Consider the following 27,449-nt stretch of genomic DNA (forward strand, 5'->3'; position numbering starts at 1 on the left):
ACTAAGAGCTGGGGGCAACAATTTTGTTACCTGAAGAGCCGGATGATGTTCTCATCGACAGAAGGACCAATCATGTTAATGGAACTTGACTCCCAAAATAACGTAGACAAGTGGTAAACAAAAACTATAGGTTAGAGTAATAACCCCTGATAAGGTTGACCAATTGGCAAATTGTGGGACGGATTGAGAGACCCTAATAAAAAGTCATGACATGAGAGGAAAAATCAGAACGGAAAGGCAAAAGTTGATGATGTCAGAAGACGCTGTCCGAAGTGCTGAAATTTGGGCTTGCTTCCTGTGAGCCCGAGCCTTGCTGATGACTGATGACCTGGAGACGAAGACTGACTCGTTGCTGATCTATCTTGGATAGGTAGCTATAACTTGACTGACTAATGTGCGCTTTTTCTTTCTAGGTACCAACTGCACCGCTATAACATGTTTTCTCTCTTAGATAGATTTTTCCAACTTAATGATTTTTGACTAAATTGTTTTTCGCATGAAGACCCACATGCTGATGCTAATCAGAGTTAGGTAGGCGGACAAGGATGACTAAATAGTGACTTTGACTTGACTGACTGACTTGCATTGCTGAATTAATCAATGTTATGAAATTGCCAATTTAGATTGATGTTGTTTTTGCTCATTAATAAAATGGTGATGAATTATTGCTCATGTTGCTAATAAAGTAGATTAATCATGGATTAGTTGAATAAAGATTTTGACTAGAATTGTAACTAATAGGGAAAAAAACGAACTAAACCTTCTTGTGAGTGAATGGTAATTCTTATTAGACTAGAATTGGATTTCAATGTTGTTTGGATTAGTTTGTTGATGTTTTCCACTGTCACTACTTGGCTAGGATACCTTATGCGTCCCAAAAATTCATCGACTTATACGCGTCCCCTTGTAAGTTTATTTACTAATGGCAAGGCACGCTAGCAATAGCATTCATTACAATTGGTTTAAAAGACATAAATACTTAAAACGCACACAATAGGCAGAAATCTTTGATTTGTTTTAAACAACCATTTTTCTGGCCTCTCAGGTTACACCTTTTAAGCCGCCAGTCTGGAGTAATGTAAGCTGTAAGGAGGAGAAATATGTGTGCATCAATCTGGTTGCTTAGAGCAGTTGCACCTCCAGTGCTATTGATTCCATGTGGTTTGAACAGTGTGAAGACTTCAATAAAAAGGATTTTAAGGACTGAAATCTAGAAAGCACCAGCACCATCTGGTATAAACTGCTAAACACATCTTTAGAGCAAGGCACATAAGAGTTGACTATAAAAATAGATATACCAATCATAAATAAATAGTGATAAAATAAAACATATTTATATCTTACATAGTTATTAATAGCGGCCCTTGGAGTTAGAGTTGGTTTGCACCTAAGTAGGAAAAATTTATTTGTAAAAAAAAAAAAACTCTGAGCCTGTTTCATGACTCTGCACACCATTTTTAGGTCAAGACTGCGACAGCATATGAGCTACATGCGCTCGTGCTTCCGAGACATTATTGTTTTCAATAAAGGGATTGGAGCCTGCCCACTGATTACCATTTGTTAGCTTCAGGGTCACTGTCCTTTGTTGCCTCCTAATTGTCCAGCACAAGCTAAGCATCACTTACCTTCCTTTCAGTGGAAAATTCACCAAACACAGATTGATTCAGCTTTTCTATCTGCTGCTCACCCTGTGACTGAGATACTATTTCTTCTTCAGCCTCCAGCCACCCCAGCCCCGTCTGGTGCTCCTTCCCATCTCCCTGCGGTTGCCTTGTTTTGCTTTCTCCCCCCCTTTTCCTCCCGTCCAATATTGCCGTTCCCTTCGCCTCGTCTCCCTTATGTTGCTACACCTGCTTTTTTAACATATTGCACAACAGCACAGCCTGCTGTGCAACATAGCTTTTTTCAAAAAGTGAATTGACATGGCCTATTCTGGCTGTGCATTTCTTTTACTTTAAGCCATGTTGCACAGCAGCTCATACTGCTCTGTAAAATGTTGAAACAACACAGAGAAAGCCAATAGACCTTGCATAGGCAAGAGCTATTGGCTTTGCCACTGCTTGTTTAAAATATACATTCATCTCTCCTAGATGGCAAATTCCGTGCTGATTGGTAGACGAGGACACAAGGTTTAGGGCATCCCAAAAGTCATTTTCCTATTCAAAATCCCACAGGAATGTTTGCTTATGCGTTCAGCAAAAAAAACCTATAGAACAGAATTATACCAAATATTTCAGGGAGGCAGGTGTTTGTTCAGCCTACTTTTTTTGTGGTTTTGTACATTTCTGCACATTAATTTTGAAAGCTTCACAGAACCCGAACTATCACTATGCTGACAACTTGATTCACAAATAAGTGCCCGAACGATCATTTGAATATAAAATCAAATGTGATTGGCTCACAAAAAATCTTAACAGTCGTCGCTAGGTTGGCTAATTACTAAAGCTATTTTTACAACCTCTACAGTCTAGGAAGTACTGAACATTGCTGTTCAATCAGCCAGTATGATGTTTTAAAATCAGTAGTAGCTGTTCTCATACCATGTCCTGAAACCAAAATCCACGTAGGGGCAGTTTGGGCACACCCCATCCCCTGGCCTGGGGGGAAGGGAGGAACAGTACACTACCCACAAGAGTGGGACTTGCCCGTATCTAATTAAAGAAAGGACAAAGTGATGCAGGAGCCTAAAACCAGAACTATTGGCTCACAAATGAATCAAACCATAAAAAACATTTTCCTTTATCGTTTAACCTACGACCAGGGATATTTACAGTCACTCAGAGATCTGGCAAAGTGACATGTGAATGAACTAAGAGAAATAAAACATCATGGGAAGTTTAAAGCCAAAGGCCCAAATTTAAGAGGGCTTAGCACATCCTTGCATCATATTAGCATAATTGTTCGCAAATGTGGCTCAACAAGGCCAAATTCTGCATGCCAGATTTACAAAGTGGCGCAATGCATGCATTGTGCCACTTTATAACCACTTGTGTCACATTATGCCTGCGCCAAGCATATTGTATGCAAGGGTGGCGTTCCCCCATTAGGAAGACCGCAAAAATTGCATTTTTTGCGGCTTTTTTTAACGCCTGCACAGAGCAGGCATTAAAAGGTGGCACACCATTATTTATCATGGGCCCCTGTGTACCTTGCAGGATTGGCATCATAATTTTTGGCGCCAATCCTGCAATGCACTACAATAGCGTGAAAATTGTTGACATTATTGTCCCTCACCTGTGCCATGGTATGCCATATGGTTTATAACGGCTCACACATGGTGGCATTAGGGGGGGCGCAGATGGGTGCAAGAATAGTGGCGCTGCGTATAATGCAGCACCACTTTTCCTAAATTTGGGCCAAAGTGCCTACGATGTGTACTCAGGATCCAAGGTCCCAGCAGCCCAAGCCCCAGTGCTCCACATTCTCCACAGTCAAAAAATCCAAACCTGGGAAGGAAAGCCCGAGATGCTTTCCACCAGAGCCCCCTCTGATACCGAATGATGTCTGGCATGACACTAAAAACACCAAATAGTTCCACTTCTTTTTTCCATTTGTACTGCCCAGGAATAGTGAGAGGGGCAATGTAGCTGAAATGTTATTGCTACCTTTGACATCATACTAATCATCTATATGTGACAGAATTTGCGTTTTTTCATTGAAAGTTCTAACAAGTTAACTGTGAAGTGGTGCACTGAGAGCCTACATTAACAAGTTAAATTTGCTTTTGCATTTGCTGTGACATGAAGATTACAAGATTTATTGATGATGGCATTGCAATTTTACTGTTACACGTGCTCGGAGGCCTCTGGGTAGCCATGCGCTTTAGAAGAACCAATAGAATAGAATAGAATATGTGTTTTGTTTAAAGTGAATACATGTGCCATGTTAATTCCATTTGCTTTAGTTCAGCCACATTGATTTTGACTTTGCCGAAATGTGAGAGCTGTTTTTCTTTTGCTAACATGTAATTTCTTTCATACTTTGTTTCCATAGAATGTTAGTATGGAAATCGCTGTCCTATTGTTTTACTCATAGCGAGCCTGAGAAAGTAACCGTGAATCTGGTACATCAAGGAACTGTGGGAATGGATGAAATACAATTGTTTCAAATAGTACAGGAGATAAAGATGGAGGACTTTACCATGTTGGTAATGGGAATCTTTCCTGATCTTACAGATGACTGTCATATGATGGATTATGATTGGACAATCAAACCTTCTGATTCATGTGGTGTAATGGATGGACAAATCATCTTTCACTTTGGACTTTAATTTACAATTCCCCAGCTGGATTAGTGGCAGAGGCTATGTGGACTTTGAGCAGATTTCCCTTGGATTTTGAGAGGTACAGACCTCTTTGCAACTTAATGCTGACATGAGAAGACTTAGGGCCCCATTTAGCTGGGAGGATACCATCTGTCATGTGTGGGAAGTAGAGGGAGTGACATGACTTCAACTCACAGGAGGCCCAGTGTCTGTAATTCCAACCACCAGCCCGGTGGTCACTTGCCCATATACCCCTGTTTGTCAATTGAAGTGTACTCAGTTGGGAGGATACCATTTGTCAAGTGTGGAAAGTAGAGGGAGTGACCTGACTGCAATTGAAGTTTACTCACCTGTGAGTGAGCAACACACAGATCATGCTCCACTCAGAGACCTGTCTGTCTACCTAGCTCCATCTTGACCTGCTATCCCAAGATTAAACTATTGAGGACAGGAATTACACTTTACCAAGTGTGTACACCAGGTATTCATAAGACCTCAAGCTGCATCACCAGATTGGTAGCAGCAAAAAAAACACATTGACACAGCGCTGCACAAATGATGACTGCAGTTACATATACAACAACGTTCTGTGTTTGCCTGTATCTCACTCAGTTAGGCCTTCAAATGGTCAAAGGCATATGTTACCTCTCCACTGAACATTTCATGAGCTGCTTGAGTCAAATAGTTTAGGCAAGCTTCACACATGTCATGTCAAATACTCCAATACCATGGTAACATGGCACAATAGGCCAACCTACAACTTAAGAATGTCCAAAGTTTTTGCTTACTGTAACACAAAACCTTTGGAGGTAGATGTCACACTTCAACCAGTAACAACGTACTAGCTTCATCAACAAGTTGAGATGCCACTGGGCACACAGAGGCTCCCGAACAGACACTCACCCCTCCCTGGATGAAGCCCCCAGTGATGATGACACTCCTGAACTTGTAGATGTAGAGGACATTTCTGGCCCATCCTAGCAACCCGGTCAGATGGCTATACTGAGTCTTGCTGTGTCCACATCTTTACCTCCCAGCCCTGTTTCATCAACATCCCAGGCAATGATGCCTCTCAACCTGTGTAGTTAGCACAGTTTCCACCATCCTGTGCCCCCCAGTCCTGGATCCCGAGGTGCAACTCAACACTCCTGATACTGAGGGTCCAGGACCCAGTTGGAGAGGTCACCCGGTGCCAAGGGCACAGGCTTGTGGGGGTAGGGTGCATGATAGGGATGCTGTGGACCAGCAAAGTGAGGCTACTGGGGCTATTGTGATCCAGGACACCACCAGCCATGTCTTGGGGGGTCTATCAGGAGTCCAAAAGCATGATGGATCAGGTGTTGACTGAACTCTGGGAAATGAAGCAGCTTCAGAGGGTCATGATTGAAAAAATGGATGCCCAGAACAATGAAATGGGCATCATAACTTGGGTGCTGAGGGAAATCAGCACCACCTTGAGCAGGGCTTTCACTCCACCATCCACCCCTTCATGTGGGGCAACTACATCATGCCAAAGTACATCTGCAGAAGCCACAGGAAGGGAGATCCTGCCAGGGGCACAACCACAAACAGACACCCATGCCTTTGCAGCAGCTGATCCCCCCCCTCACAAGCGGGGACATCCAGCAAAAAATCCAGAAGGTGCGTATGGCAAGACACCCATCATTGCCAGCAATAAAACTCTTCCTTAATGTCCTACTTTGTGTGTCACACATACACTCTGTGGTCTGATCCTAAACCACATACTATTTTTAATAGGAGGAATACCCTGGACTTTGGGCCTCCAGAGGCACAGCATCTGCCTTCATTCATAATGACTGACCCCTTCAGTTTACATTTTTGTTAAATTCTGTCACAAATATTTTCTGTTAGTAGTAGCATTGCAATAAGTTCACCCATCACAAACTGATTGTCTGCTGACCTAAATTTCACATTTAGCCATGTAGATATGTCAGACCATGTTATCCATACAATGATGATTCAAGGTAGTTGTGCAAGCAGGGATGTAGTGAATGTACACAGTGTCCAGTTCAGGATTATAACCATTCCACACAAACAAATATACGCAAGGGTTTTGTCAAAGAAGACATTTCATTACACTGTTCAGTGCATAGGCTGTCAAGATGTCAGAAACAGAACAAATCAAACATGATAGGATCATGCTGGGTAAATGATCAAATTTACAGGTACAGACATCCAGACCATGGAAGGAAGGGATTTATCAGACACTGTCCTGTAAAATAGAGAAACATTACAGTAGCGGATGTCATCAGCTAGAGCCATAACGTCTACCACCCAAAAGTAATCCAACATCATATAATGCAAGACTCAGACAGATGGCAGTACAACAGTTTCTGATCAAAGGGTCATTACAATCCAGTGCTTCTGTGCCTGGTGGTATGACACAAACAAATGTCAGTAATGTGGCACAGGTACTTTTGCCTACAATGATGAAACACATCAACAGCTACATGAAGTTCATAAACAAAAGAGTGTTTAACCACTGTGAAGGGAAACTAACATGATTTTGGCAAATGACTACATTCTTTCTGACCACATGATGACACTCATGATGCATCAGCTCTCTAACTATTTCCAAAAATTAACTCCACACATTATCGCAACTAGAGTTCATTGTAAGTCAAAGTCATGACATCTCATGACATGCTTACACTCACAAGAAGAAGCTGCATATGAGATCTTGTCGCATGTCAGCTCCTTCATCTTCACCACTATCATCTTCATTTGGCATGTCAGGATTTTCATCATGTGGCTTCCCCTCCTTTGGGATGTAAGGGATAGTCCTCCACAGGGCAATGTTATGGAGCATGAGGCATGCCACATTAATCTGACACACTTTCCGGGGTGAGTAGAGGAGGGCTCCACCTGTCCTGTCCAGTCTGTAATATCTGGCCTTCATGAGCCAAAACCCCACACCACTGCCCGCCATGTTCTTCCATGGGCCTCAATGAAGCGGAATTTCCCTGGAGTAGTTGCATTCCTCAACGGCATCAATAACCAAGGATGGTCTGGATATGCTGAGTCTCCTGTTTAGGAATGAGACAAGTAAAACAATGAGTCACTCACTTCGTGATTGTGTCACCTGACATTGCTCACACAAAATCAGGACAGATGTGTCTTACCAACCAACCAGGCCCTCTGTGGTTGCGGTTGTGACATCAGCTGGGGTATGGTGCTGTTCTGTATTACAAAGGAATCAAGGACTGAATCAGGGAACTGGGCACAGACGTTTAAGATGTAGAGATCCGACAAGCAGACAGCTTGCACGTTGGTAAAATTGAATCTTTTCCTGTTGTGATAGACTTGTTCACTGGCCTGTGGTGGCACCAAGGCAACATGTGTGCCATCAATAGCTCCCACCACATGTGGAAGGCTAGCAAAACCATAGAAGTCAGCCTTCACATTAACTAAATCCTCAAGCTGGGGAAACCTGATATAGCTGTCAATGTGTTTCATCATTGCTAAAAGGGCATCTCTTAACACTAGATTGAACATAGGTTGGGACATACCATCAGACTTGGCCACTGTTTATTGGAAGGACCCTGTGGCTAGGAAGTGTAATACTGCCATGAGTTGAACAGTGGGTGGCACCATGTTGGATTACTGTTTACAGACATCAGATCTGGCCCCAACTGACAACATAAATCCACAATTGTTTGGCTAGTCAGATGGTACTGTTTTATGATGTGACGTTCTTCCATCGTTTGAAGGTCTGGCAATGGAGGTTGTCATCTCCTCCCTCTCCCAGGGTACCTTTGTGTGAAAATACATGAGGTGGAGCATTAGTCAAAGTGTCCACACCAACATACATGATGCATAGAAACAAAATCATGTGACAAAACATTTCTGACTGGAAATACATTTCACTCAGTACACATCACAGTTGTCAACTACACAAGGGTCAAATGTGACACCATGGTTGTCAACACATGTGTCTGCAACATGAATTTGAGCAACACCCAACTAGCTGCTCCTCAAATTCCCTTAGAAATTTAACAGTCTGTTCCGACCGCCAAAAATACTGTCAGTGGTAGTGGACAGTGCATTACCGTCATATGCCATCTGTGCCCAGCAACACACTATACTGGTGATTGCGTAGTAGAACCTACACAACAAGGCTGTTTTAGAATGTTTGTGATGATCTGACACATATAATAGTGTTGTGATACATTTATCAAGACCAAATAATGTATTTCCAACCACCAAAATGGCTGATGCCTGATATACTTCACTGGACATTAGGAACCTCCCACAGCCACTGGAGGAAGTTGACCACGCAGAGGGTCATTCCAGTGGTGGTGGGCACAGCCATAGGCTAACGTTGTTGCCTGTGACAGTCATGGGCCAATGGCTGTGGCTGTTGTCTGTGATGACTGTGTACATGTACACCACATTTTGCAAATTCACTCGCCTCACTCCTGACACTGTACCATCAACACCTCCACCACTTCAGCTGCTGTGTTCTGCCTCTGGAAGCAATAATGCCAGGCCAAACAGGTGAAATAACTCCTGCCTTCTCTACTGAGGAGCTAGAGAGGCTCATTGAGGAGGTCCTTCCCCTGTATGGTCAGCTCTATGGCTCACCCTTGGAGCAGGTAAGAACCTCATCAGCATATTTGACTCTGTTTAACACCATCCTTTCCTTCCTCATAGGCTACAATGTGCCTCTATGTGCCTGTGAGACTTGCTGGGTGTCAAGCTACAACATGCATAGAGGAAAGGCCCATGATGTACTGTCATGCATTGAAGTGATGGAAATGTGAGTGTCATTTGGGGTCGTGCAGAGACCAGGGCCTCTCATGTGTATCTCCCAGGGCTGAGGTAGAGTAGCTGTGGCTATGCTAGTCTGACACCAGGCCAATTCCCTGCAGATCCTGGCATGTGGCCACAATGACTCTCCTGTGGCAAGTCTTGGCCTGGAGGCCTTTGTCCATTGACTACATTAGGGATGGGTACTGTGGTTACTCCATAACCTAGAACATTTGTGCATTTTGTCTCATTGTCAATCTGTGACATAGGCATATGACAGGTACCTTACTCCACAGCTCTATTGTCACCTTTACATAAGTTATAATTGTCCAGTACAATTGCCAAACCGACAGTGCAGAGTTTGGTTGAGTCCAGGGAGAGCATGCCATGTGACCCATTAGCTTCGATACATGCACCTTTGTATGCAACCAATCAGACCACACTGACCTAAGTATGTTGGATGCCATCTCTGCAGGATTGCCACATAAGGTAAAAAGTGTGTTCTGTGCTACAAGTACATACCACACAACCCCATTCTGAACTGGTATGAGTTAACATTGGGTAACCCACATGACCACAGATGCACAGGGAAGAGACTTTCTATGCCTCCCATAGCAGCCCTTTCATTGTCTTTTAAGTGTTAGGGTGAAGTCTGTACTTTGTTAGTTGCCTGGAGGATCTGTATGCATTGAGTCAATGTGGCTGGATCTACATGTATCTGCCCAGTCTGGCCCAAGGAGTTTACTCTTCAGAATGCCACATTGGTGTGTTGTGTGCTATTGTGGCTCAAATCACAGTGCATGTTGCTTGAGCCTTGGCCAGCTGATGTAAGTAGGCATACTTAGTCAGTGTATGCCATGAGCAGGGTAGTAGGTTGGTCTGCAGATGACTCCAAGAGTGTGTAGTCATGTCCCTGTACTTATCAGTATGTGTGCTTTACATTTGTGTTGTGTTTACAATTACAGATTTTTGTGGCTGGTGTTTCTGAAATGTGTTTTTCAATGCCATTGATGTAGACTCATTTAGCAATGTGTTTAGCACATGTTAAATGATGAAGGTTCTTTACGTGAGTGTTGACATACATCAGAGAGTGACTTGCAGTAATGTGGGAATCATATGTGATTGTGTACAACTATTCATCCAAGGAAATCATTGTTTGCGTGACAAAAAGAGACAGTGATATGCCTTCCCATTGAGCAATATGTTAAGGGCCTTCTACAAGTACTTGAGAATACCTGAGCCTCTACTACATTCAATGAACTATTGACTTCTACTGATGCAATCAGAGTATGGTATTGTCATGAGTACCAATAAAGAAAGGTGATTTTCCTGGGACTACCTGATTCATTGTGGGGTGGATTTTGTAGACAAGTCTCCCTGACATTTTGCCCATCTTGTCTCCAGTGTACATTTCTATGCAAGATGTGTTATCTATCTGAGCACTATTAGTACAACCTTCAGGAGTCCATTTAGACAATGTACATATATAGTGACTATTGCTGATTTTTTTCCATTTCCTGATGGATGTTTCCATGTCACCTTCTTCTGGATACTGTACTTCTTTCATCAACATGGTGGGATTATTTGTCCATCATTTTTCATATTAGGTACATGAAGATTAGCTGTTTGCATGACTTTGTGTGGATCTGTGGCACCGAACTTGGCATTGTGTGACAACAGGTAACTGAGGGATGCTACACGAGGTAAACCATTGAAGATGATGAGGGGTTCAATGGGTACTGTGATTGCACATCTTTACCCATGCAATTAGAGTTGTCTGTTATTCTGAATTTCCTGTGGGCAACTGTTGACAGTTTAAGTACCATGTATGCATACGGTGTGGCAAATGTTGGAGCCACTTTGCTGGAGCTTGTGGCTGGTGGCTACTGTATCTCATGATAATGTTTGTGAATCACAGCTGTTGTTCAAGTGTGATCAGGCACATGTAGTAACCCTATTAGTTTTTGTAGTTTCAGCATCATACCAGGCAAGTGGAGGAGACAGGGTGGAACCAAGTGGGGAAGCAGCTGGATACGGTACCTCCAGTCATGACACAACCAACACAGAGGGACCCAGTGGCCTGGAGGGTGAGGGGAGTGCAATGGAGGACACAGAATCCACTTCATACCTTCAGATTCTTCCTCCAATGCCCACTCCCTAGTGGTAGCAGACCCATCTTCACCTGCTCCTGTTCCATCCTTGTCTGCCACACCCAGTTATATCCCTACCCTCCCTGTTGCTCCCCACCCAGCTGGCCATTCCCGCTCACCCAAGAGGGTGGAAGTCTCCTTTGCCCCAGGCACCTCACCTTCTGCCCCCGATAACCCTGTTGCCCTGAGTGAGGATGCTGTTGACCTTCTGAGGAGTATGTCTGTGAGTCAGACTGTCATTCTGAATGCCATCCAGGTGCAGGGCACCAGCTCCAGCAGATGGTTGCGTACCTGGAAGGTATTTTGAGATCTTTTCAGGCTATGGCCTTCTCACTGATGTTAGCTATCCATCCCCCAAACCCCCCCACCACCTACCTAATCCTCATTCAATGTCCCTATTCCCCTACCTATCCCAAGCACACAGACACATCCACATGCACCCAACTCAACACACACAAGCAGCACACATAAACACAAGCACCACAAAACACAGTAACATGCAAGCACTCAACAGTTACTCACACACATTACAACAACCACCATTCCCACAGACAGTATCCCCACCGACCCACACATCAAAACCACTAAAGCAAGACACCACCCCAATACTAATTGACACATCCATCACACCCAACATACCCCCAGACACCACCTCATCACCCACAGACACACACACCACATCCACCATACCCCCAAACACCACCACAAAACCCAAAGACAAAGCCACCATTCACACCATACCCCCAGACACCACCCCAACACCCACAGACATAGCCACCACATCTACCATCTCCCCAGATAAAACCCCAACACCCACTTTCACAGCTACCACTCCCACATTACCCAGCACCTCCACCTCACAATCCCCCAGGAAACGCAAATAGCCAATTTCACACATGCAACAGATACCACCCACACCCAATCATTCCTCAGACATACACACACCAGCAGCATCAATACCCACAGACAAGACAAGCACTCCCTCAACCTCCCAGCCCCTAGCCCTTTTTTCAGACCCTACCCATTTTCCCAAAGAAAGTTTCCTTTTGACCTTGCCCTTACCCCTGTGATACCCACCCCCTTCATAAAATGAAGAGAACCCCATTCACATCCCAACCCATCCCTTCCACATTTAAGTCTTCCCCATCATACCTGCCCCCTTGCAAGCAGCCATACCCCTCCCACCCCAAAGAAAAAGTCCACCCCTCCAAAGATGAGACCACCCCTCCCAAATCCACCCATCCCAAATCCAAACCCACCCCACCCAAGAATGATCCCTGAGGTGCCTGGCATGCCCACTTGTTACCCCTTCCTGTTGTGGTTCCTATGCCAGTGGCCAGTTAGTCAAGTTGTGGTGCATAGCAGTGCACACAAACTTATATTTCTGGACTGGCCATTGGCTTTAACAATGTAAAAGTTGTGTTAAGAAACCCAAGCTGTTTTTTGGGTACACATTTGTCCTGCCATTACTTTTCTACCTTTTTGCTGCTCCTGAATAAATTATGATGTATGCTTAAAGTTGTGTTTTTTTCTCCCTGATTACTGATCCATTTGCTGTGGTTGGCAAAATCTGACTTTGGGAGCAGTGCTGGTATCACCCAGGACAAAGGGAGGTGTTCAATGGATGGATATGTGGGTGGTAATCCAATTGAGGTGTCATTGCATTGTGTGTTGTTTGATATGGTAGATATTTCAACATGGCTTGGCCAATGTCAACATCTGTTGAGTTACATTTGTCCCCTGATGTAGATTGTACATTTTTATCATATGTGCAAGCTAGAGTTTTGTTTGTCCACAAATGGAGGATATTCAATTGTGCTACCTTCCTAATCATTTGACTGACCATGGGCCCTATCACAAATTTGGTGGATGGGAACTCCCGTTCTCCAAACTCCCGATAGGGTGGTCCCCTCCCTGCCAACCCCATTCAGACTTTACAGCTGGTCTGACTAACGGAAACCAAGGTTTTAGCCGGTCAGGCCAGCGGCAGAATGGCGGCAGCATTGTCACTGGCTCATAATAGAGCTGGCGGTAAAGCTGCTGCACGCAGGGGCACAAGTACCCTCAAAATGCACACTTTCTGCACAGCAGAAAGTTCACATTTCGAGGGTGCTGGGCTGGGGGACCCTGCACTGCCCATGCCACTGGCATAGGCAGTACAGGGGCCCCCTGTGGCCCCCTGCACTTGTTCTCCGACAGTTTTTTCATGGCTGTTTCACTGCCATGAAAAGGCTGGCAGAGAACCAGGTTGTAATAAGCAGGGCTGCACTGAGTTTAGTGCCGCCCTGGTTGATTGTAACCTACACTGCTGTCAGCCAATCAGGATTTAAGATCCTGGGGGGCAGAGTGGGAGGTTAGAAGGTCTGCCCGCCAACCTCATAATGTGGTGGTCGGACCACCAATGTCGTAATCGGGCCGCATATGTCCATTTTAATGTGTATACCTTCGTGCTACTTCATCTACATGTGTGACCGACCCATGCTGTTGCTGTTGTATTTCCTTTCTTGACTTGCACATGTGGCAGATTGGCATGTCACTTGCCTATACTATTGGTTGTTCCTGAGATACATAAAGGGCCCGTTCCTATGCAAATAGCATTTTAGGGACATGTGCAAAATGAAATGTGTCCGAGGGAAGCATCCTTTCTGGACTGCCACTGATGCCCCCATCCCTATTGAGCAAGTGGTGTTCACACTGTGAGCTTTAAATATTTGTCTCCCAAAATCTTGTAATGTGACTGATGTGTGTGGATCCATTACAGCGTTGTTTCATGGAAGGTGTATTTGGGTTACATGACACATGCACACATATGTGTCCTCAATGTCTTGACAGGTCAGGGCATGTGAGCAATGTGAGGGTGTGTGCTTAATTATGTGTGATATTGATGTGGTGTTGCGGTGTGCCATAATCTTCTGTACACATCACTGTCTCAGAAACTGGGATGAGCAGACCTCTGTTTCTGTGGAGTGTGTTGGTGCTGTGTCAGTGACCTGCATTAAAGGGGTGTCATGTTGCTGCATAAGGGTCATTTGTTGTGAATGACTCTGACCCAGCACACAAAAAAAGTGTACGTGGTCCACATGGCATAACCTACATACCAGCTGGATTGAGACGAGTCGATCAGTTGTTGTGTTTCGGAACATGGGTAGCTATTTTGTCTTACCATCAGTTGCATCCATGGTGGCGTTGATTTGGGGCTTCATCTATCAGCAGCAGAGACAAAGTAAAGGATCAGCTCCATGGCAGCCCAGGAAGTGTGACGCTGCCTGCAGGTGAGTTCCTGTCTTTCATGCCTCCGTTTCTGCCAGCTGGGACATTGTGGTTGGACCGCCACAGTCACTTTGGCGGAAATCAACATCATAATCAGTCTGGTGAAAACAGTGGCTCCGGTGGGCTCATTGGCTTATCTCACCACGTGGCAGTCTGCGCTGCTGAGCAGTACTGGTGGTAGGGCAGTGGTCTTTGGTCTATGGAACAGCAAGCATCATAATATGGTGGCCAGATCGTCAAAAAAGTTTTATGCAAATGCTTAGAAGAACTTGTCAACATTTATTTGCAGAATATCAGGTTCTGGTCCTTATGTTTTGAATCGCATTGATCAATTGCTTAGTCTCTTTGATGTTAATTAAGCTTCAGTTGTTCCCAAGACATGGGCGTCCAATGGCAATTCTGTATCTTTATAGCCTTGTTTTGAGAATTGTCTACATTAACCTGCGTCTGAGCTTGTAATAAAACGTTTTAACTTTATCCCCAACTTTGGTTTTCCTTGTGTGACCAAATTGACCATACCGTAAATTGAAATGTTGATTAACTGTGCCGTTAATTTTTCTCCAGCCCTTTGCAAGGGTGAAAAGATCCTTTGACCTCACCTAGAGCATACCTGAAATGCTCCAGCAGGGGTTAAGAGTGCCCAAGACTTTGCCCAAGTGCTGAGGAGCGGAATCACCTGACGGCATAAGTTCCCACCTGAAAGCTCTTTCCTAACTACCTGATAAAGCCAAGGATAAAACTCCTTGCAGGTGATTTCACCCTGACACAAGCTCCACATCTTCGCCCAGGTGCATGGGGAGCAATACTCAAGAGAAAAGTTCCCCTCAACTTCACTTGCAAGGGCTGACAGGAACATCTTTCTGGTCCCCTCTCACTCTTCATTCGCTCACTCCTCTTGGGTGAGATGGAAGATGACAAATACCCTTTCCTTTTCCATTGTGTGAGGTGAATGACTGGGCACCTGACAATGGCTTTGGCTAAGAGTATCCAGGTGCATCATCCTCTGCAAAGCTGGTGATAGCTGTTCCAGGTAACACATCAGAATGATGAATGCTGGAACACTAAATGCTTGATGAGCAGCAGGTGTTAGTCAACAGGAAATCAGTGTCCTGAAGTATACAACTTTGATGCTGCAGAGCTGTCCACTGCCCTATCTAGTCAACCTACACAATTGAAGTGGACAGGTCAACTAAAGCATCTGCATTTGGCTGCCTCAGATATTCTGCAGGTGTCTGCTCCCCCTACAGAATCATGGCATAGGTAAAAAGAAAAAACTGTAGAGCTCTGGATACCATGCCACAAAGGACAATGAGCATAAAATGTTTTATAATCATACGTCTTTGCATGAAAATATGAAAAGCTTTGACACTGAGGATACTCATTGACATCAATGGTGATGTTATATGTAATGCCATCAATGATTCATTGATGTTGTCATTTGTGGCATTACCATTGAGGTGAAAAGCAGGGCATTGGGGTAAAGGTTTTGTAGGTCTCTAAAACTGGCAAATTTCAATGATTTTTAGATTTATGTTTGTAGCTATAATTTTCCTTAAACTAAAAGCTTTTAGGTGAATTTGTGAATATCTTTAATTACATTTTACTTGGAGGTATTCATAAACAATTGTAGATTGTAACACAGTTTTTCAGTGAGATTTATAATTTTGCCATGGTATTGAAAATAAATGTTGCCCAATAAGACATGTTGTTTGGATTGGGTGTACTAATAAACATACATCCGCACATGTATTGGAACAGTGCGAGATCATATTTCATGGTTTTACTACAATAGCTGTCTTGAATAATCATTGATCACTTCCTTGCAGAAAGCATATTTCAATCTCTGTTTAGAGGAAATCAAAAGAGACTACACCCACAGTCATATTTCACTGTGTGATATAACCCTTTGTGTTGTAGGACCTTTGTTTATAATTTCTACACATAAAAGAACAGCATTACATAAAGCATGTCCGCAGATCCACTGAGACTAACAGACTACTGCCACAGCAGACAGTGCGCATACCAAAGGTGCTGGGCAGCAAGGCCCCTGCACTGCCCACAACATGGTCGTGGGAAGTTCAGGGGCCTCCTGTGGACCCCCAGCTCTGCCATTCTGCCAGCCTATCATGGGGGGACCCAGCTATGAAAAGGCTAGCAGAAAGAGAAGTCATGATCAGTGCAGTGGTGCTGAGCTCAGCACCACCGTGGCTGACTACTACTTTGACCACCGCCAGCCCATCGGGATCCCTGATCTTGGCAGTGGTGGTGGTCCCCTGGGGGTCTGACCACCGGGTTGTAATCTGGCAGTCAGACCACCAGGAGTGTGGCACTTCGACCACCAAGTATTTTAGTAATGGAGCCCAGGACCTTCTCAAAAGATAACTGTCTGTTTGGCAACTCTGTGACATTGATTGGAGTTACCTCCAAAGATGCCTCAGCAGTAGGTGGATGGGCACTTTTTCACCTGGCATCAAACGCCTTGGCTCTGAGACAGTTTTTTGGAAGCAAAACAGCTAATGCCATTGTCTGCATAAAGGCAGACATTGTTGAAACATCAGTGCTGTGTTTTGTGGATGCATTATGAGAGCAACCTGTTGATCTATTGGTGCAGGTCATTTTACAATAGAGGGTGTAGAGCCTCGTTCTGCTGCTGTTTGCAATCTTGTGAATTAGGTATTGATGAGTCTGTGCACACTGATTCAATATTTTATTTGGTATTCACAAACTATAGGCCTCAGTAAGAGGTTGGCAGGCCGATGGCTGGCCAACCAGCCCCGTGGACAGGAGACAGCCATGAAGTTGGCGGTCTTCCCCCGGCCCATTTGCAAGGTTTCCAATGGGCTGACCAGAAAGCTGAGGTTTTCACTGGCCAGCCGAGTGGAAACTGTGTGGTGGCATTGGCCTCAGCTCCTAATAGAGCCAAGGCCTATGCTGTCACACAAAGGCCCTTAGAATACACATTGTCTGTCGTACCACACAGTGTCCCTCTTTACAAGTATGGAGGTCTTATGACTGCCACACTAGTGGTGGCGGTGGGGATGGCCGCAAATGCTGTGGTCCGACCGCCACATAACACCCTTTGCGGTCCGACTGCCAGGGAACCACCAGCTCCACCACGATCCCGGCGATCTGGCGGTGGCAGAGATCCTAATCCACCTGCAAGAAACACTGCCCTGCGGATTACGACCTCATTCTCAGCAAGACATTTCATTGCGGTATCACCACCATGAAAAGGCTGGTGGATAACAGGTGCAGGAGGCCAAAAGGGGGCCCTTTTACTGCCCCTGCACTTGGCATGGGCAGTGCAGTGACCTCCCTGCCAAGCACCGTCGCAAAGTTCACTGTCTGCTTTGTAGACAGTGTACATTGTAAGGGTGCTAGTGCACCCTGCTGACTACAGCATTGTCGCTGGCTCGATTATGAGCCAGAGACAATGCTGTAACCTGTTTCCCGCTAGGAAACTCTTAATGACTCAGATGGGGAGGATGACATGTAGGTGGAGGTCACCCTGTTGGGAGTCTGGCGGATGGAGTTTTCAGTCCGCCAACTTCTTAACGAGGCCCAATGTGCCGTCCAAGGGTGCTGGGCGGGGGGGCATGCCTATGCACAGGCATGGGCAGTATAGGGCCCCCCTGTGGCTCATAGCCCTGGGTTTCCTGCCAGCCTTTCCATGGAGGGGTCCTCACTTGGAGTTTGGGTCAGCACGGCAGTGCTGAGCTCAGCGCACCGTGGCTGATCACAACTCTGACTGCCATCAGCCCCTCAGGAACCATGTTCCTGGTGAGGGCGTTGATTTCCTGGTGGTGGGACTGCCAGGGTCGTAATGTGGCGGTTGGACCTCCTGGAGTTTGGCAGTCCGACTGCCACCGTGAGTCTGGATGTCCTTGGATCACCAGACTCTTAGTAAGGCCCTATGAGTTTAAATTAGTAATAGTAATTTTACAACTGCAGAGACTTTGCACTCAAGGTGGAGATTCTGCACATAAAAAGACAGGCCTTTCCTATCTTTTTATGTGGGGGACTACATCTCAGAAGTTCAGCTGTACCTTTACTTCAACAATAAAAAAATCCTAACTTCTGTTATATTACCATCTGGTATCATCATGGAGTGTACAATCTCTAGTGTCACAAATGTGTGCTTAAAACTGTATGCCCAAGACGAAGATTAAAGATTAACTAAACTTCTTACCACTAGACTGAGATGAGTCATGCTCACCATGCTGGTAGATCGCCTATAACAAATACAAATCTATGGTGTTCTCTTGAGTCATGCCATCTTCGTGTTATATGGAAAACATGTAAAATTGGGTGCTGGTACTTTTTATTTCTCTATTATGCACACCATTCACAATGCTTAAAAAGTAAAATCCTTTTGTAAATGATTATTCTAATTGCCTTATGTTTTAAACTCTGGAGAGCATTTAACCCGTTCCTTACAATTCAACATGTTTCCACATTACGTGGCCCCAACAGTATCCTGTTGACAAAGACTATTCTAACGGTATAGTGTAATTGGAAATCATGGTACCGGAGAAGTAATGTGAGATGTTGTTCCAGCAGGAGGGAGTGCACAGTCAGAGGGTAATTTGTCTATAATCCAACAGTGCAACAAAGAATTTTAGCCAATATTTTACATTTCACGACAAAATTCATATGAATTAATATAATGTGCAACACAGGCACAGCTTTACCCTCATGTTTGTTAATTTGGAATGCAGACTACAGCTGTACGGTTACGGTGTGAAAAGTAATCATAGTACAGTTGAATGATTGGATGCATATGATACTCTAATGCCACACAGTTAATGACGAAAATCAAACTCTCAATTAACCAAAATGGACCAGTCCACAGGTATATTCCAACCAATTACAGTTGGCTGACACCTCTTCTTGCGCAGGCTTCAGTTATTACAGGGTAAATAGCGTCTTGCTGAAGCTCACCCGAGATAGTTCTCTGATAAACTCGAGGGGGCAGATTTATCATTCTTTCATGAACAGCAACGCAGCAAGCCACCTTGATCCACTGCATAAAAAGGAAAAGATGTGAATGTGCTGTATTTAACATTATATGCTGAATTCCTGTCCTTGCCTAGCTCTGCCACACTTTTGGCTGCCTAGCACCAATGCATGCACCCTTGCTGTTTTAAGGGTGCTTGTGTTGTAGGCAGGTTTGTTTTTCTCCAGGAAGGGACACCTTCATGCACAAAAACAAATCTGAGAGGCATTCTCCTATTTTTACATGTGCTGCAGGAAAATGCGAGAAATAAATATATTAACATCTCACCTGGGGAAGCATAGCATTTTGACGCATTCCGAGGTCTAAATCCATGGGTGGATGTGTGGAAACACCCACGCTCCACCCATGGCATGCCTCCCTGCCACAAATTCGCGCATGGCAGCGATTTGCACTGTTTTGGGTTACTTTAGATTTATGAAGCCATGCAAGTCCACGCAAAGTGGTCTTGCATAGCTTGATAAATCTCACTTAGATTTCACATCGTCCTTTCATCCCCTTGCTTGGTGCAAGGGACACTGGAAACCTTGATAAATATGAGACTAGATCTCATAATTCCTTTTGGTGTACCGAGCTGTCTCAAAATATCTTTATTCCTTTCCAGGGCAAACAATGGTTCTGGAATTACATGTTCACCAATTTTCAAAATCTCATTTTTCTAATTATATTCTTGAGTAATGGTAATGGTAATGGGTCTTTATGCACAAACAAACATTTTTCTGACTTTTTGGGTAGTTCTCCAGCAGACTCACCTAGTTATTATTGTGCGGTCTCCTACGAGCTCTGTGTAAGTAAGATTTTGTCCAGACTTTGGCCAGATAGCCTGGTTCTCTTAACAAAAGGTTGGAAAGTTTTCAACAGAACTGTGAAAATGCTGCAGATCATTGAAATTCCTACATACCCAGAGAAAATGATGAAAGGGAAGATTTTTTAATGGAAACTCAGTATCACATTTTTATCACTAGGTTTGTTTTACGGTTTTTGGTCAAAAAATCAATTAAAAATATTGTGATACAAATATATTGGGTCAACAATTTTGTCATGTCAAAAATATTGTGGGCAGGAATATCAAAGGTAAGAATATTCTTTAAAGTATTGTTTTGAACAATTGTGTTGTACAAATTGTGTTGTAAAAATTATAATTTTTATAAAAATATAACTTTAGAAACTTGTTGTACACAATATTGTTTGTGTTACTTTAGTGTGTAATTTATTGTAGTGTGATTGATCCTATGTGTTTAGGTTTTTTAATTTGTGTGTTTAGTAAGATAATTTACTAAATCTGAAATGTTATAAATGTTTAATTTCAGTTGTGTTAATGAATATAACTAATTTATGTGAATTGTTTTTAGTGGCGGGATGATTGGTTTTTAAGGGATAAGGGTGGGGAGATTTTTAATAAATGAATATTTTAATTTAAATGTACTATATATTTTTCATGCTACGCAAATTATTATCGTGGAATCAATACATGTATTTTTATACATTTTAAATTTTTATTAAAAATATTTGATAATTCAATTCAATTCAGCTTTATTTTGGCGAGAATACCATAAAAGCATATTAACAAAGATTCTTACATTTTAAAAAACGCTTGAAAAAATGAATACAATTCAGGTGTGTCTTAGTAAAACTCAGATCCAAAGCTCGCCCATAATAAATTTTATTTTATTGAAAAATGTAATTAATTTTAGAAAAAAGGTATTGTATTGTAAATATTAAAATAATTATTTTAATTATAGCCTTTCAGAAAAATACTAATTTGTTTTACATTGAAATCGAATAATGTCCAACTGGGACTGGGAAGCTGAAGTCCAGAGGGTACATAGGTACCCACTAGTACGCCGGGAAGGCCGCAGAGAGGAGTCTAAACATCCTAGAGCTATTCTGGTCTATTTCAGGAACTATCTTTTGAGGCAGTCTATATATGAAAAGCCCCTCCCGACGCCCTGCGCAGTGGTGGCGGAGCAACTTTTTTCACTCGCCCCAATTATTGTCATGTTACAGTGGAGCGAAAGTGGAGACTGCGGCAGCTGATTAAGCCCTTTCAAGATAAAGGGGGAGAGGCGTATTTACTTGCTCCCACTCGTCTTAAAACTGTGTTCAATTGGAAAACTAGAGTATTTAATTCAGAGCTTCAGGCTAAAGAGTATTTGCTTGGGCTGTAATTTAATATGATGTGAAGAATTTATGTAGTCTCGGTGTCCTCGAGGGGAGTGTAAGAGGCCGGTTACCCAAGGGGTGGGGGTGGGGGGTGGTGGGTGGCAGGAGGCACCTAGGCGACACCAACATTCAGGCCAACGGTGGTCTGACTGTCTCAAGGGGGAGGGAGAGAGAGTGGGGGGGGTTTTGGGGGGAAGGGTGAGGGGGTGTCAGGGCGGGGTAGGGGGTGATGGGGGATGGGGGTGGGGACAAGCTCAGTTTGGGGTAGGGGGCGGAGGGAAAAGAGAAAAATGTGTACCCAAAAAGATGTGTAGCAGCGTTATGTGTGATTCTACCAATGTAAGGTGGTCACTGGTTAGGTGTAAGGCTAAACCACCCAAGTTAGTCAAATATCGTCAATTGAGATTGTACACATGTCAAGTATTAGGATAGCAACCATTAATATATGTGGGTTAAATACCCCCCGGAAGAGGAAAAAAACGCAGGTGATTTGAGAACGTTAAAAGCAGATATTTACTGCCTGCAAGAAACACATGTAGAAAAGACAGATAGGAAATTGTTAGAAAGCCTGGGTTTGCGGTTATTAGGGTGTACCGAACAGATGACCAAAACAAAGGGGGTTGCGATCATGGCAGCTAGTACTAGCTGCATTGTTAATCGGCAGAGAGTAGATACAATTGGTAGGTGGGTAATAATGGAGTGTTTAGTAGGTAATGTTAGATTTACGTTATGTTCATTATACGGCTCAGTGGAAGATGACCCCTCATTATTTGATTTTATATCTGTAGAACTGACACTTTGGCCCACACCACACATTATCTGTGGGGATTTGAACTTTAATGGGTCATGGGATGGGGCACAGAGCCTAAGAGATATTAGAAGGAATAAATATCCAGGGCGGAAGCCTAGAGTTTTTCAGGCTCTTAAAAATATGCAAAGAGAGGTCGGATTAATAGATGCATGGTTAGCTCTGGAAGGTCCTAAACAGGGATATACCTATTTTTCTGCAACACATAGGAAATTTGCTAGATTGGATTATTTTTTAGTGTCTCCAATATTCCTAGGCGAATTAGAGATTAAGTTATAACCTCGTTTTATGGTGGATCATAACCCACTGGTATTAGTGATTAAGGATAGAGAACGCCAGAGAGTTCAGAAGAATTGGACATTTGAGCGTGGTTTGCTGAATGATCCTTTGTATATACAGCACATGAGTGTGCGGCTAAAGGAATTCTTAGACTTCAATATTGGAACAGCCCCAATAGAAATGGTTTGGGATACATTAAAGGCAGTTATATGGGGGGAAACAATGGGGTACAGTATAAAGCGACGGAAGCAGGCAACAACTCAGCTTCAGATATATACGGGTAAATTACAGACAGCAGAAGAGCAGTTTATCCGGGCTATTAGGAATGATGTTGGGGTCGAGGACGCTATAAATCAGGTTTCAATCGCAAAAATGGCCTTCGGGAGCTATTCAACCGAGAGGTTAGCGTGAAAAATAGCAACAAAACGAAGTGAGTGTTATGAATGCAGTGAAAAAGTAGGGCTAGCCATGCGGACCCGCCAGAGGGCAACTTCAGGTATAATCATGCAAGTACAAAGTAAGGCAGGGCTGACAGTAACAAGACCTGACTCTATTAGGGAAGCCTTCCAGGAATACTATACAGAATTATATGACAGGAGCATATTGATAGTCACTGGCTGATGCCAACTAGGTATAGCCAGATTACAGCAGATGATCAAAAAGTACTGGAACAGGAGGTGACAGTGGAGGAAATGTTAGACGCACTTGAGGCACTTCCAAGTGGGAAAGCTGTGGGGCCAGATGGCATTCCTTTAGAGTTATATAAACATTTTAAGAAGGTGTTCTCATCAGTTTTGTTGGAATTGATGATTCATGTACAGATGGGAGGTAACCACCCTCCATCCTGGGGCTCTGCTAATATTGTGGTATTTTTAAAGAAGGGTAGGAACCCGGATAGCTTAAGCTCATACCGCCCTATCACCCTGATGAATAGTGATGCCAAAATTTATTCCAAAATATTAGCGACTCGGCTGTCTGGATGCATTCGTAAGCTGGTTAGCTGTAACCAACATAGTTTTGTTTCCGGTAGGGACACAACTGATCACATAAGGAGGGTGATAGCATTATTCGATGCTACACATGTGGCAGCAGAGCCTATGGCTATGATTTTATTGGATGCAGAGAAAGAATTTGACAGAGTTAACTGGAAGTATCTTTGGGATATATGAAGGGTATATGGCTTAGGAGAAAGATTCACCATAGCTGTCAAAGCACTATATAAGGAACCGAGTGCTAGCATACGGATCGGGGGAGAATACTCCCATCCCTTTAGGATTAGACGGGGTACACGGCAAGGATGTCCATGCCCACCATTATTATTTGCGCTATACTTAGATCCCTTCCTACGATTTTTGGAAAAGAATACGAGTGCTCAGCCAGTTATTTGCTATGGGTGCCCAACGAAAATGTTGGCTTATGCAGATGATGTGGCAGTTATAACTGCGAATCCTGACCTGGCCCTGAGAGAAATTGAGGATGCGTCAGAAAAGTTTGGGGCAGTCTCTGGCTATCTCTTCTCAACAGAGATAAGACACAAATAGTTATGAATGAGTATTGTAGGTCGTCAGATACACGGAAAGTAGAACACGCAGTGTACCTAGGGATTGATATTCGACCTCAGGTAGAGGAGATTGTCCGGTCTAATCTTTTGCCTATTATAGAAAATGACAGATATAATTTTAGTAGATGGAACAACTTGCATATGACAAACATGGAGTGGTGTAATTTGATAAAGATGACCGAAAGTACTATATTTATTTTGTGCGATCCCATTGGAAATTGAGAAATCTTGGTTTAGGAAATTAGATCAACTAATTATGCGGTTTGTTTGGTCATACTGTAAGATACGCAGGGCAAGCAAATATATGGCACTTTCAAGGGGAAAGGGTGGATGGTCCCTCCCCAACTTTAAATTGTATCAGATGGCAGCTACAATGCAGTATATGCAATCATTGTTTATAAGGGGAGCACTGGTAAATGATAGGGAATATGTCCCTAGTATCTATGAGGTATTAATTGGCCTGGATGCAAAAGGGGCGATATTTAAGCTTTTGGAACCAGGCTATTTTAAGAAAACTTGGTTTAAAGTTCTTCAGGTAGCTTTTAAAATTTGGGGTCCATGGCAAAAGAAAATTGTGTTGGGAAGGTATAATTATTACAGTTTGATCAGAGATAACATATTCCTCCCTGGGATTTTTCATGACAGTATTATGGAGCAGTGGAATCTACAGGGCATACAAAGGCTCAGGGATTTTATTGAGGGTTCTACAATTATGGCTTTTGGAAGCCTATGGGGGAAATTCGAACTAGCCTGAACAAGCTCTTTCAAATACCTACAAGTAAGAGACTTTATCTTACGAAAGACTGGCAGACCAGTAGGGTTTGTTAAGAATTCTTTACTAGAAAAGATGATTTCACCTGATAAGAATACAATATTATTATTATATGTGGAATTGACATATAATCTTTCTGATGATCTGGTGGAGCATAGTCAAAAATGGAGTATTAAGTTAAATGTGGAAGAGGAAGCCTTCTATGAGTCTCTAGAGTTAGCGTGTACCTCCCTGCTGTCAGCATCTCTCCAGGCACAACAGTATAAAACAATATTTGACCTGTATATTACGCCCGGGAAATTAGCACAATGGGGTCGGGAACAAGGGGTACATTGCCCAAGATGTCAGCAACATGGGCTAGATATAATCCATATGTTTGTGACTTGTATAAAATTAGTGAATCTTCAAGAGAAACTGGAACAGTTTTTTAAAGATGTTGTAGGATTAGAAATAGAGTTGTCACGGGGGGTGGTTATATTAGGAGTCACGGAGCAAAGGAAGCCTACTGTCAGAAAATTTCTTTTTATGATTATGTCAGTATATCGACTGTGTATTTCTTCGGTATGGTTTGATCAAACACCCCCTACATATCAGAATTAGTTAGATCGTCTCCTTGCAGTATATCAGCTGGAAAAGGCCCTGTATGAGCGAAAAGGGAAAAGAGGGAGACAAAAAGGGCGAGAAATATGGGTGTTTTTGGGTGAATGGCTTGCCAATAAGTGACGATTGTACAAGATGTTACATGTGGTTAAATGATCTGCAGATTTATTGTTGTGATTTTTGATAACTAAACATATGTTTATTTATGGTTGTTTTGGGTACTAATACAATTATAAAAATAAAAAAAATCGAATAATGTACAAATGTTTGGATTTTGCTTTTATTTCATATTTTGTATTGACCTACTAACACGTTTTTCATGGAAATTGTATATTTTTTACATTTTGTGTTAAATGCTGAAAATTATACGGTCACTGTTAATAGGGTGTTTCAAAGTTGTTTAATATTAATTTTGACAGAAAAATATTCAGAATTATGTGTACTTAAATTATGAAAATAGAGTAAATATGTATTATTTACATTTTATTAATTAAGATTTATTTGTAATTTATATGCTACATGCTCATTTAATTAAATTAAAAAAACACAACTACAATTTTGTTATTTATATTATTGAATGAAATTTGTTGTTAGGAGTATATATCCTATCATTTAAAGATATAAATGAAATATAATTAATTTTTACTATATAATTATAAAATTTGATTTATAAATTTTTTATATATTCAATGAGTTTTAAATTTGGATTAGGTTTTTTATGCTATTTTCAAAATGTACAAATATCAATAAATGGTAATACAAATATATCATTTTTAAATTGTGGTTAAAACATTAGTATTTTGTGTTAATATTTCAGTTTAAATATATAGGTTTTTGGTTTGGGTTATTGTGTCTTCTAAGTACTTTTTATTCTATTTTTTACATCAGAAATTAGGGTAGTCTTTCAGGCCACCCTATTACAGAGGCCTGGAAATAGGTTGTCTGACCTCTAGCGCCGTCAGCACTGTGACCAACCACTGACCATATTGCAAGCACACAATCACTATGGCAGCCCCCCCCATGGCGGTCAGCCGATAGCGGTCCTAACCATGGCAGTCCGTGGTCATCTAAGTAACACACAACTGCACATTGGATGAATGTAACAAAAATACAGCTGACACATATTGCAACACAGGACAAACATGTAAAGAACACTACAAAAAACACACCACTTCACAGACCACAATCCTTTCCATTTATACTGCAACACACAGAAACCAGAGCAACTTTTTTCCACAAAGTACAGATACTAGGTACCACTTTTTTCACCATCCCATACAACACCCTCACACACTTTTGTCCACTCACAACCATTTGTACTTCCCCTGTTTAGTAAGTCACTGTCACCTATTTTTTTTTTGTCACAATGGCACGTTTAAAAAATCCCTGTTTTTCAGAAGAGTTAAGAGTCATGGTGGATGGAATCTTGAGAGGAGAGCAGAGCCACAATTGCTTGGAGCACACGTCCAGATTGCTACTCTCTGAAGTGTGGGACGGGGTCACTGACAGCTGTAGCCACCACCCTGCGCATAAGGGAGGACATTAGAAAGAGATGGAAGGACCTCAGGGACAAGAATCTTTCCCTGATGTCCAGGCACCAGCTGCAGGCCAATAAGACTGGCAGTGGTCCTCCGAGGGCTTCATTACATCTTTTTCCCTGAATGAAGATGGTCTTGGTCATCCTGCATCCTGAGGGCTTGACAGGAATACCTGGGGGAGTGAAGTCTGGTAAATTACAACACTACAATGTCACCAAAATGCCATATCATGCATGCTCACAACTCACCAATATCCACTT

At 42.9% G+C, this 27,449-nt stretch overlaps 1 protein-coding gene across 1 annotated transcript in view; it reads right to left on the bottom strand.

The window, feature by feature from the left end:
• The window catches only part of KL (klotho), a 308,577-nt gene that overhangs the window by 65,036 nt on the left and 216,092 nt on the right, over positions 1-27,449 (bottom strand). The window lies entirely within an intron of this gene.

The sequence above is a fragment of the Pleurodeles waltl genome, chromosome 8 (assembly GCF_031143425.1).
Source record: "Pleurodeles waltl isolate 20211129_DDA chromosome 8, aPleWal1.hap1.20221129, whole genome shotgun sequence".
Taxonomy (NCBI): Eukaryota; Metazoa; Chordata; class Amphibia; order Caudata; family Salamandridae; genus Pleurodeles; species Pleurodeles waltl.